This window comes from Oncorhynchus kisutch, unplaced genomic scaffold, assembly GCF_002021735.2.
Source record: "Oncorhynchus kisutch isolate 150728-3 unplaced genomic scaffold, Okis_V2 scaffold1266, whole genome shotgun sequence".
Classification (NCBI taxonomy): Eukaryota; Metazoa; Chordata; class Actinopteri; order Salmoniformes; family Salmonidae; genus Oncorhynchus; species Oncorhynchus kisutch.
The window spans coordinates 22238-34486 of NW_022263211.1; positions in this window are offsets into that span (position 1 = coordinate 22238).

The following is a 12249-nucleotide window of genomic DNA, read 5'->3' on the forward strand; positions in this document are numbered from 1 at the left end:
CAGAATCTCTGTTAACCAAGGGGTTTACAAATGTAACATCAGTAGGGTAGAGAGAGGAAAAAGGGGGGGAAGAGGTATTTATGACTGTCATAAACCTACCCCCAGGCCAACGTCATGATACCATGCTCGTAATTTGGTTACCTTTGAGCCTGCTTAATAATCTCGTTGTTTCAGGAATCTGAACTTTTTCTCTACTTCTTCTCTATAAATCTGGTCAATTTCCTGTTTTACCTTTTGAATCGCTCGTAATATAATAGGGTCTTTGTATTGACTATGAGATCGTTCTAAGTTTGTTAGTGTTTCCTGTAATTTCAGCAGTTTCTGGGCTTTAATCTTTTTTTGTTGCTCCTCATTACACACCACAGACCAGCAAATATTCTTTACATCATCAACATATGAATCACTACAGAGGTTCTTGTATGACCCCTTATACACTTATATTAGTCCCTGCCTTTGGAACTTTGGAACTTTTTCCTAGATATGGCTACTATATTGTGATCAATACATCCTATGGATCTGGATACTGCTTTAAAACAAATATCTGCAGCGTCAGTAAAGATGTGATCAATAGGTTCTGGAGCAACGAACTGCCCTTGCTGTCTCTGCCTGGCCGGTTCCCCTCTTTCCACTGGGATTCTCTGCCTCTAACCCTATTACAGGGGCTGAGTCACTGGCTTGCTGGTGCTACTATACTGTACTGCTGTCTCTGCCTGGCCGGTTCCCCTCTTTCCACTGGGATTCTCTGCCTCTAACCCTATTACAGGGGCTGAGTCACTGGCTTGCTGGTGCTACTATACTGTACTGCTGTCTCTGCCTGGCCGGTTCCCCTCTTTCCACTGGGATTCTCTGCCTCTAACCCTATTACAGGGGCTGAGTCACTGGCGTGCTGGTGCTACTATACTGTACTGCTGTCTCTGCCTGGCCGGTTCCCCTCTTTCCACTGGGATTCTCTGCCTCTAACCCTATTACAGGGGCTGAGTCACTGGCTTGCTGGTGCTACTATACTGTACTGCTGTCTCTGCCTGGCCGGTTCCCCTCTTTCCACTGGGATTCTCTGCCTCTAACCCTATTACAGGGGCTGAGTCACTGGCTTGCTGGTGCTACTATACTGTACTGCTGTCTCTGCCTGGCCGGTTCCCCTCTTTCCACTGGGATTCTCTGCCTCTAACCCTATTACAGGGGCTGAGTCACTGGTTTGCTGGTGCTACTATACTGTACTGCTGTCTCTGCCTGGCCGGTTCCCCTCTTTCCACTGGGATTCTCTGCCTCTAACCCTATTACAGGGGCTGAGTCACTGGCTTACTGGTGCTCTTTCATGCCGTCCCTAGGAGTGGGTTGAGTCACTGATGTGATCTTCCTGTCTGGGTTGGTGCCCCCCCCCTTGGGTTGTGCCATGGCGGAGATCTTTGTGGGCTATACTGCCTTGTCTCAGGATGGTAAGTTGGTGGTTGAAGATATCCCTCTAGTGGTGTGGGGGCTGTGCTTTGGCAAAGTGGGTGGGGTTATATCCTTCCTGTTTGACCCTGTCCAGGGGTATCATCGGATGGGGCCACAGTGGGGTGCGTGACTCCTGACCCCTCCTGTCTCAGCCTCCAGTATTTATGCTGCAGTAGTTTATGTGTCGGGGGGCTAGGGTCAGTTTGTTATATCTGGAGTACTTCTCCTGTCTTATCCGGGGTCCTGTGTGAATTTAAGTATGCTCTCTCTAATTCTCTCTTTCTTTCTCTCTCTCGGAGGACCTGAGCCCTAGGACCATGCCTCAGGACTACCTGGCATGATGACTCCTTGCTGTCCCCAGTCCACCTGGCCGTGCTGCTGCTCCAGTTTCAACTGTTCTGCCTGTGATTATTATTATTTGACCATGCTGGTCATTTATGAATATTTGAACATCTTGGCCATGTTCTGTTATAATGTCCACCCGGCACAGCCAGAAGAGGACTGGCCACCCCTCATAGCCTGGTTCTTCTCTAGGTTTCTTCCTAGGTTTTGGCCTTTCTAGAGAGTTTTTCCTAGCCACCGTACTTCTACACCTGCATTGCTTGCTGTTTGGGGTTTAAGGCTGGGTTTCTGTACAGCACTTTGAGATATCAGCTGATGTACGAAGGGCTATATAAATACATTTGATTTGATTTGATGATCAATACATGTTGATGATTTGTTTCCTGTGCTGTTTGTAACTACCCTGGTAGGTTGACTGACAACCTGATCCAGGTTGCAGGCATTGGTTACAGTTTGAAGTTTTTTCCTGAGTGGGCAGCTTGATGAGAGCCAGTCAATATTTAAATCACCCAGAAAATATACTTCTCTGTTGATATCACATACATTACCAAGTATTTCACACATATTATCCAGATACTGACTGTGTGCACTTGGTAGTCTATAGCAGCTTCCCACAATAATGGGTTTAGGCGTGGCAGATTAACCTGTAGCCATATTACTTCAACAGTATTTAACATTAGATCATCTCTAAGCTTTACAGGAATGTGGTTCTGAATATAGACCGCAACACCACCTCCATTGGCATTTCTGTATTTTCAGTAGATAGTAGATAGTAAAGTATTCATCTAAGTGAGTTTCAGAGAGAGTCAGAATATGAATGTCATCTGTTACAAGCAAGTTATTGACTTCATGCACCTTGTTTCTCCGGCGACATATGTTAATATGGGCAATTTTTAGCACTTTTCTGGGTTGCTTGTTTGTTTTTAATGCTTTACTCATGTTATTTACATAGGAGGTGAGCTGCATAAAGTGGTCTTCCTACTATTGCACACCGCCTCAGTGCTAACAGTATAACTCTGGTTTATAGGCTCATGATTACTGCTTACAATAGCTTTAGGATAAACAGATGTATTCGGTACACTTAGGGGTATTTAAATTAAATTACTTGCCAATGCCCCTAAGATCATATACATTTGATGCAGCATTTGATGCAGCATTTGTCACAATGGTAGGGATTAACTGAGCTGGTCTTGGATCATTTACCAGTCATTGTTCAACGCAGTCTTGAAATGCTTGGACAGAGTCCAGGAGCCAAGATGATTTGGATAGACTCCGTCATTCCTGTAGAGTATCTTCTGTTTCCAGAAGGTGTCAAAGTTATCAATAAAAGTGACTCCGTTAGAGCTACAGTAGTCTTTTAGCCAGATGTGTAATGCCAGCAGTCTTCTGAATCTTTCACACCAGCGGCCCAACGATGGTACTGGACCTAAAGTTATTGGCCGTTTTTGGAGTCTTTTAATGCTAAAATCAGTTCTTTAAAATCCATTTTCAAATGTTCCGAGCTAGCCCTCCTGATGTCGTTTGACCCCACATGGACTACGACAGTGTCAGCTCCCGGCATCTGTGGTAGAACAGTCGGAAGCAGCCTTGTTATGTCCTGTACTCATGCTCCTGGGTAGCACAGGGTTTTTGCCTTGGGGACCGAGATGTTTCTCACCACAGAGCTGCCTATGATGACAGCTGGTGATGTTGAATGGGCCGGTCACTCAGGCAGCCTCATGGTCTGATGAGGCTGGGAGCTCCGAGGTTCTGAACCAGAGGTAGAAGCCACCGGAGAGAGAGACAGAACTGAGGACGAAGACGCAGGTACCTCCGTATCCGATCTTGATTGGGAAGCCACCAAGGACGAAGGCATCGGAACATCTGGATCCAGGGCGGCAAAGCTGTTTCTGGTCTGTGTCAGTTCCGGGCTCAACATCTCCATGGAGACCCTCGTTGCCAGAGGACGCCTTCTTCGACTTCCACGGCAAGTGACGTACCTCCATGGCTGGTTGGTTGGGTCGAGAACAGCTCCATTCTCCAGGGAAGGGGGAGACGCCTTCGGGGATGGAACCCTGCCTAGCACCGGCCAGTCGGCTGTGGAGAGCCGGCATGGTGGCGAAACTACCACCAGATCAGAGCGGAGTCCGGCTACTGGGGTGGAAGAAAAATTAAAAGTAGTTGGGCGTGGGTTCTCCAGTAGCTTATGTAGGTTTGCTACTTGCTTGCTAAGAGTAGCTACTTCCCTCCTGTAGTCCTCCGCAAGCAGTTGCTACAGTGAAAGTCATCGCGGTCCACATTGTCCCGGAACAAAGCAAAGTAACACAGCTCCTGCAATGCTGGAAATGTTCAATAGCGGCCTCCATTTGAGACCGCCGAGCCAGCTAGGCTAGCTGGGCTTTCACGTCTCTCCCCTGGTACGGAATCTGGCAGGATCCTGGAACAGATAGCAGGGCTAGCTGGGCTTTCACGTCTCTCCCCCTGTACAGAATCTGGCAGGATCCTGGAACAGATAGCAGGGCTAGCTGGGCTTTCACGTCTCTCCCCTGGTATGGAATCTGGCAGGATCCTGGAACAGATAGCAGGGCTAGCTGGGCTTTCACGTCTCTCCCCTGGTATGGAATCTGGCAGGATCCCGGAACAGATAGCAGGGCTAGCTGGGCTTTCACGTCTCTCCCCCGGTACGGTATCTGGCAGGATCCCGGAACAGATAGCAGGGCTAGCTGGGCTTTCACGTCTCTCCCCCTGTACGGAATCTGGCAGGATCCCGGAACAGATAGCAGGGCTAGCTGGGCTTTCACGTCTCTCCCCCTGTACGGAATCTGGCAGGATCCCGGAACAGATAGCAGGGCTAGCTGGGCTTTCACGTCTCTCCCCCTGTACGGAATCTGGCAGGATCCCGGAACAGATAGCAGGGCTAGCTGGGCTTTCACGTCTCTCCCCCTGTACGGAATGTGGCAGGATCCTGGAACAGATAGCAGGGCTAGCTGGGCTTTCACGTCTCTCCCCCGGTACGGAATCTGGCAGGATCCCGGAACAGATAGCAGGGCTAGCTGGGCTTTCACGTCTCTCCCCCGGTACGGAATCTGGCAGGATCCCGGAACAGATAGCAGGGCTAGCTGGGCTTTCACGTCTCTCCCCCTGTACGGAATCTGGCAGGATCCCGGAACAGATAGCAGGGCTAGCTGGGCTTTCACGTCTCTCCCCCTGTACGGAATCTGGCAGGATCCCGGAACAGATAGCAGGGCTAGCTGGGCTTTCACGTCTCTCCCCCTGTACGGAATGTGGCAGGATCCTGGAACAGATAGCAGGGCTAGCTGGGCTTTCACGTCTCTCCCCCGGTACGGAATCTGGCAGGATCCCGGAACAGATAGCAGGGCTAGCTGGGCTTTCACGTCTCTCCCCCTGTACGGAATCTGGCAGGATCCCGGAACAGATAGCAGGGCTAGCTGGGCTTTCACGTCTCTCCCCCTGTACGGAATCTGGCAGGATCCCGGAACAGATAGCAGGGCTAGCTGGGCTTTCACGTCTCTCCCCCTGTACGGAATCTGGCAGGATCCCGGAACAGATAGCAGGGCTAGCTGGGCTTTCACGTCTCTCCCCCTGTACGGAATGTTGCAGGATCCCGGAACAGATAGCAGGGCTAGCTGGGCTTTCACGTCTCTCCCCCTGTACGGAATGTTGCAGGATCCCGGAACAGATAGCAGGGCTAGCTGGGCTTTCACGTCTCTCCCCCTGTACGGAATCTGGCAGGATCCCGGAACAGATAGCAGGGCTAGCTGGGCTTTCACGTCTCTCCCCCTGTACGGAATGTGGCAGGATCCTGGAACAGATAGCAGGGCTAGCTGGGCTTTCACGTCTCTCCCCCGGTACGGAATCTGGCAGGATCCCGGAACAGATAGCAGGGCTAGCTGGGCTTTCACGTCTCTCCCCCTGTACGGAATCTGGCAGGATCCTGGAACAGATAGCAGGGCTAGCTGGGCTTTCACGTCTCTCCCCCTGTACGGAATCTGGCAGGATCCTGGAACAGATAGCAGGGCTAGCTGGGCTTTCACGTCTCTCCCCCTGTACGGAATCTGGCAGGATCCCGGAACAGATAGCAGGGCTAGCTGGGCTTTCACGTCTCTCCCCCTGTACGGAATGTTGCAGGATCCCGGAACAGATAGCAGGGCTAGCTGGGCTTTCACGTCTCTCCCCCTGTACGGAATCTGGCAGGATCCCGGAACAGATAGCAGGGCTAGCTGGGCTTTCACGTCTCTCCCCCTGTACGGAATGTGGCAGGATCCTGGAACAGATAGCAGGGCTAGCTGGGCTTTCACGTCTCTCCCCCGGTACGGAATCTGGCAGGATCCCGGAACAGATAGCAGGGCTAGCTGGGCTTTCACGTCTCTCCCCCTGTACGGAATCTGGCAGGATCCTGGAACAGATAGCAGGGCTAGCTGGGCTTTCACGTCTCTCCCCCTGTACGGAATCTGGCAGGATCCTGGAACAGATAGCAGGGCTAGCTGGGCTTTCACGTCTCTCCCCCTGTACGGAATCTGGCAGGATCCTGGAACAGATAGCAGGGCTAGCTGGGCTTTCACGTCTCTCCCCCTGTACGGAATCTGGCAGGATCCTGGAACAGATAGCAGGGCTAGCTGGGCTTTCACGTCTCTCCCCCTGTACGGAATCTGGCAGGATCCTGGAACAGATAGCAGGGCTAGCTGGGCTTTCACGTCTCTCCCCCTGTACGGAATCTGGCAGGATCCTGGAACAGATAGCAGGGCTCACAGTCATTTAGCCCAACAGAGACGCAGGATTCAAAATAAAATTAAGTATAGAAAAACACTGTCAGCTTTTAAACCGAGGTCTTTAGTTCAGGTTTTGGCTGTGATGGCACACTGTGGTACCCAATTTTGATAAATTCTCATATCTATTGGGTGAATACCACAGTGTGCCATCACAGCAGCAATATTTGTGACCTGTTGCCACAAGTTAAGGCCAAACAGTGAAGAACAAACACCATTGTAAATATAACCCATATTTATGTTTATTTATTTTCCCTTTTGTACTGTAATGTTTACTGTTCATTTTATTGTTAATTTCACTTCTGTTTATTATCTACTTCACCTGCTTTGGCAATGTTAACATATTTTTCCCATGCCAATAAAATCCCTTGAATTGAATTGAAAAGACAGAGAGAGACAGAGACAGAGACAGAGACAGAGACAGAGAGAGAGGAAGGAGAAAGGAGGGAGAGAGGAGAGAGAGGAGGAAGTAGAGAGAGAGGAGAGAGAGAGCGAGAAAGGAGGGAGAGAGGAGAGAGAGAGGAGAGAGAGGGGGAAGTAGAGAGAGGAGGGAGAAAGAGGAGAGTAGGAGGGAGAGGAGGAAGTAGAGAGGACAGATTTACTTTTAGCTCCAGACGCAAAGTTGTTCTTTGCTCTTCCAACCGAAACAGATAAGAAACTCCAAAACAAAGCTTAAACACTCGGGTCCTCATCTACACATTTGACCCTGTTATCTTACTCCTTCAGTTTACTTAACATTTCTTCGTGTTTACTTTTCTTTGTGGCTCCTCCTACATAATTACTTGAAATTCAATCCATAGCGCTGAAGATCCGCAGTGTAGCTCAATTGTTAAAGGTCATTTCCAATTGAGACGACATATGCAGTGTTTACCTTAAATGCAGTTTCTGCGAACAGGGGAACATTGCCTTTAAATGTAAATTGTGCAGTAGATCTCCCATCTACTGTTTGAATCCCCTTGTCTTTCTGTTATTTTTATTTAACCTTTAACCTTTATTAAACTATGCAAGTCAGTTAAGAACAAAATCTTATTAACAATGACAGCCTACACAGGCCAAACCCAGACGACGCTGGGCCAATGTAGTGACACCTCTTGCACTGAGATGCAGTGCCTTAGACCGCTGCGCCACTCGGGAGCCTGTATCTATCCTTTGCATTTTAAAAGCTGCGTGGTAAGGTTTCCGTGCTTGAAGAGATAGTGGGTTCTTTCCTTCGCTTGCTGAAAAAAATATTTGGCTAGAGGTCCCACAGCTTATTTTTGGAGATACCTCTTCATAGTGGATCCAGAACATGACCCTAAGGCTGCGTCTACACAGACAGTTCAGTTCTGATCTTTTGACCAATCAGGTCAGCTCTGAAAACAGCTGATGTGAAAAGATTTGATGTGACTGGTCAAAAGAAAAAACTATCAGAACTAGGCTGTCAGTGTAGACGCAGCCTTAGAGGCTTGAAGTGTGTTCATTACCCAGTAGACCTCCAGGCTAAACATTCATTACCCAGTAGACCGCAAGCTAAACATTCATTACCCAGTAGATCTCCAGGCTAAACATTCATTACCCAGTAGACCTCCAGGCTAAACATTCATTACTCAGTAGACCTCCAGGCTAAACATTCATTACCCAGTAGACCTCCAGGCTAAACATTCATTACCCAGTAGACCTCCAGGCTAAACATTCATTACCCAGTAGACCTCCAGGCTAAACATTCATTACCCAGTAGACCTCCAGGCTAAACATTCATTACCCAGTAGACCTCCAGGCTAAACATTCATTACCCAGTAGACCTCCAGGCTAAACATTCATTACCCAGTAGACCTCCAGGCTAAACATTCATTACCCAGTAGACCTCCAGGCTAAACATTCATTACCCAGTAGACCTCCAGGCTAAACATTCATTACTCAGTAGACCTCCAGGCTAAACATTCATTACCCAGTAGACCTCCAGGCTAAACATTCATTACCCAGTAGACCTCCAGGCTAAACATTCATTACCCAGTAGACCTCCAGGCTAAACATTCATTACCCAGTAGACCTCCAGGCTAAACATTCATTACCCAGTAGACCTCCAGGCTAAACATTCATTACCCAGTAGACCTCCAAGCTAAACATTCATTACCCAGTAGACCTCCAGGCTAAACATTCATTACCCAGTAGACCTCCAGGCTAAACATTCATTACCCAGTAGACCTCCAGGCTAAACATTCATTACCCAGTAGACCTCCAAGCTAAACATTCATTACCCAGTAGACCTCCAGGCTAAACATACATTACCCAGTAGACCTCCAGGCTAAACATTCATTACCCAGTAGACCTCCAAGCTAAACATTCATTACCCAGTAGACCTCCAGGCTAAACATTCATTACCCAGTAGAGTTCCAAGCTAAACATTCACCAAGTTGAAACTTGGTTATCTTTTAGTAGAGGTTTGAAGGCAGGCCTGCAGGCAATGGTGTACGATGTAGTCAATATCAACCAAATAAATATTGAATCTATGTGAAGCAGTATCTCATAATAATAACAAACACACAGGCACTCTCTCTCGCACTCTCAGTAAACACTGAAGGATTATCAATAATCCTGTTTCTATGAAGAAGCAGATGCTCCAGAATCTCTCAAGATGAGAGACTGGCTGTTTTGCAAAGTTATATTTCCAAGAAAAAATATCATCTCCGTTTTCTCATTACGATCAACTAAAGTGTGAATGTTCTTTGCTCGTTCATTTATGTTTGTTGTATTTTGTGTGTTTTTTTCATGTGCGTGCATATAATATATGCACCGTGTGTGTCAGAAAATAACAGCAAATAAATTTGTTTTTTTCTGCAGCATGGAAAAATACCAAGTAATGCTCAGCAGGGGTACAAACCTTGATATAATCAACCATTAGTCCAATCTGTGGACATTAATCTCAGCTGTCTGGAATTGGTCCATTTCATCTGAAAACTCCAGGATTTGTGTGCATGTACAGTACATTACTATATAAATGGGCCAGACAGGTACAATACATTACTATATAAATCGTCTCACTTCTTGGGGTAGACCTCGCTGAAACTGGTTGAGTACGATGGTCTCGACAATCTCGGCGGATGGCCGGGTCTCTGGTCGCAACCATTTCCGTGCCAGGTGAATCAAGTCGACCATCTGTGTTCGTGGGGGTGGTCCCGGTCGGTAGGACCACTGGTGGAAGCGGTGTGCCCTCACAGTATCGGTCACTCCCAGTCTAGTCAGGATCTCTCCCTTTAGTTTATCGTAATCCTGTGCATCTTTCAACTCCAGGTCGAAATACGTTTTTTGAGCGTCCCCTGCCAGGTATGGTGCCAGAAGCCCTGCCCATTCTTCTTTCGGCCACTTCTCCCTCTCTGCCGTCCTTTCGAAGGTATGCTTCCACATCATCCTGCGCTGTCATTTTTTTAAGAAAATGATTGGCCCTCCTCTGGGTATTTGCAGCTGGTAATTGCACCCCAATTTGGTCCGCTAGCCCCTTTAGGCCTTCTCTTAACTCCCGGGTGTTTCTCTCTTGCTCTTCTGTGAGCAGCTGGTTGGTGCGGTGCTGGATCTGTAACGTGTCCTGATACATTCGCATTGCATCCTGATTAACTATTTGTTGAGCTCTAGTTGCCTCTTGTTGGGCTGCCGCTGCTTGTAACAGGGCCTGTATGGCTCCCTCCATACTCATTTTCCTGAAAACTGTCCTAACCAAACAAAGCCACAAAAAAAAACCTGACTCCCCTTTGGAGTGCTAACTGAACCTTTATTTATTTTTCTACCTAACCAGTGGTATGTTAGTCCATGCCCGCGTTCTCCACCACGTGTGGCAAACCTCTTCAAGGTTAGGAGCGTTTGTCACAAACTAAGTGGTAAACTGTCACCAAATCACCCAAGAATGAGAGTTCTTTCGAACAGGACAGTACCTGTGTGTTTGTTTCTCCGTCCTGGTCCACCCAGGCCGTAGGCGAGGTCAAGGATAGCAGGGTTAGGTACACGAATCGGGTTCTCGGTAGGTCCAGGTCCAAACGCCAACAGGTAAGTCCAAAACAATCCAGCTCATACACGGTAAATCCAGCCAATCTCTATAGTCTCTTTCTCTATTGTTCATAGCTCCTTCCAGCACTCTCTCTTCCTCTTCCTGGTTTTTCTTGACCCTTTATCTGTCTCCTGCTCAGCTAGGTTATCAGTCTCCTGCTCAGCTAGGTTCTCAGTCTCCTGCTCAGCTAGGTTCTCAGTCTCCTGCTCAGCTAGGTTCTCAGTCTCCTGCTCAGCTAGGTTCTCAGTCTCCTGCTCAGCTAGGTTCTCAGTATCCTGCTCAACTAGGTTCTCAGTCTCCTGCTCAGCTAGGTTATCAGTCTCCTGTCAGCTAGGTTCTCAGTCTCCTGCTCAGCTAGGTTCTCAGTCTCCTGCTCAGCTAGGTTCTCAGTCTCCTGCTCAGCTAGGTTCTCAGTCTCCTGCTCAGCTAGGTTCTCAGTATCCTGCTCAGCTAGGTTCTCAGTCTCCTGCTCAGCTAGGTTCTCAGTCTCCTGTCAGCTAGGTTCTCAGTCTCCTGCTCAGCTAGGTTCTCAGTCTCCTGCTCAGCTAGGTTCTCAGTCTCCTGTCAGCTAGGTTCTCAGTCTCCTGCTCAGCTAGGTTATCAGTCTCCTGTCAGCTAGGTTATCAGTCTCCTGTCAGCTAGGTTCTCAGTCTCCTGCTCAGCTAGGTTCTCAGTCTCCTGTCAGCTAGGTTCTCAGTCTCCTGCTCAGCTAGGTTCTCAGTCTCCTGCTCAGCTAGGTTCTCAGTCTCCTGTCAGCTAGGTTCTCAGTCTCCTGCTCAGCTAGGTTATCAGTCTCCTGTCAGCTAGGTTCTCAGTCTCCTGCTCAGCTAGGTTATCAGTCTCCTGCTCAGCTAGGTTCTCAGTCTCCTGCTCAGCTAGGTTCTCAGTCTCCTGCTCAGCTAGGTTCTCAGTCTCCTGTCAGCTAGGTTCTCAGTCTCCTGCTCAGCTAGGTTATCAGTCTCCTGTCAGCTAGGTTCTCAGTCTCCTGCTCAGCTAGGTTATCAGTCTCCTGCTCAGCTAGGTTATCAGTCTCCTGCTCAGCTAGGTTCTCAGTCTCCTGCTCAGCTAGGTTCTCAGTCTCCTGCTCAGCTAGGTTCTCAGTCTCCTGCTCAGCTAGGTTCTCAGTCTCCTGCTCAGCTAGGTTCTCAGTCTCCTGCTCAGCTAGGTTCTCAGTCTCCTGTCAGCTAGGTTCTCAGTCTCCTGCTCAGCTAGGTTCTCAGTCTCCTGCTCAGCTAGGTTCTCAGTCTCCTGCTCAGCTAGGTTCTCAGTCTCCTGCTCAGCTAGGTTCTCAGTCTCCTGCTCAGCTAGGTTCTCAGTCTCCTGCTCAGCTAGGTTCTCAGTCTTATGGTGTATTATGTATATGTAGATTGTGTGTGTATGTGTATTTGTTCCCGAGGGGCGTGTGTCTATACAATGGTGTGTATGGCCAGTATATGAATAGAATATACTTTTATATAGGATGAACCTTCACTAGAATACAGCCTATATGTAGACTTGTCATTCTGCAGTAGTTATATAGGATGAACCTTCACTAGAATACATCCTGTATGTAGACTTGTCATTCTGCAGTAGTTATATAGGATGAACCTTCACAAGAATACAGGTCATCCTATATGTAGACTTGTCATTCTGCAGTAGTTATATAGGATGAACCTTCACTAGAATACAGGACATATGTAGACTTGT